This window comes from Bison bison, unplaced genomic scaffold, assembly GCF_000754665.1.
Source record: "Bison bison bison isolate TAMUID 2011002044 unplaced genomic scaffold, Bison_UMD1.0 scf7180017864519, whole genome shotgun sequence".
In the NCBI taxonomy this organism is placed as follows: Eukaryota; Metazoa; Chordata; class Mammalia; order Artiodactyla; family Bovidae; genus Bison; species Bison bison.
Window position 1 is genome coordinate 1,279,187 of NW_011495072.1, and position 1,173 is coordinate 1,280,359.

Genomic DNA, 1,173 nt, shown 5'->3' on the forward strand with positions numbered 1-1,173 from the left:
CTAACAGAAGCAGAAGATATTAAGAAGAAGTGACAACAATACACAGAAACTATAGAAAAAAGATCTTCACGACCCAGATAACCATGATGGTATGATCACTCACCTAGAGCCAGACATCCTGGAATGTGAAGTCAAGTGGGCCTGAGGAAGCATCACTACGAACAAAGCTAGTGGAGGTGATGGAATTCCAGTTGAGCTATTCCAAATCCTGAAAGATGATGCTGTGAAAATGCTGCACGCAATATGCCAGCAAATTTGGAAAACTCAGCAGTGTCCACAGGACTGGAAAAGGTCAGTTTTCATCCAATCCCAAAGAAAGGCAATGCCAAAGAATGCTCAAACTACTGCACAATTGCACTCATCTCACATGCTAGCAAAATAATGTCAAAATTCTCCAAGTCAGGCTTCAATAGTACATGAACCGTGAACTTCCAGATGTTCAAGCTGGATTTAGAAAAGGCAGAGGAACCAGAGATTGAATTGCCAACATGGGTTGGATTGTTGAAAAAGCAAGAGCGCTCCAGAGAAACATCTACTTCTGCTTTATTGACTACCCCAAAGCCTTGTGTGGATCACAACAGCTCAGTTCAGTTCAGTTCAATCGCTCAGATGAGTCCAACTCTTTGCGACCCCATGAACTGCAGCACACCAGGCCTCCCTGTCCATCACCAACTCGCGGAGTTCACTCAAACTCACGTTCATTGAGTCAGTGATGCCATCCAGCCATCCCATCCTCTGTCGTCCCCTTCTCCTCCTGCCCCCAATCCCTCCCAGCATCAGGGTCTTTTCCAATGAGTCAACTCTTTGCATGAGGTGGCCAAAGTACTGGAGTTTCAGCTTTAGCATCATTCCTTCCAAAGAACACCCAGGACTGATTTCCTTTAGAATGGACTGTTGGATTTCCTTGCTGTTCAAGGGACTCTCATGAATCTTCTCCAACATCACAGTGAAAAAGCATCAATTCTTTGGCGCTCAGCTTTCTTCACAGTCCAACTCTCACATCCATACATGACCACTGGAAAAACCATGGCCTTGACTAGACGGACCTTTGTTGGCAAAGTAATGTCTCTGCTTTTGAATATGCTATCTAGGTTGGTCATAACTTTCCTTCCAAGGAGTAAGCGTCTTTTAATTTCATGGCTGCAGTCACCATCTGCAGTGATTTTGGACTGT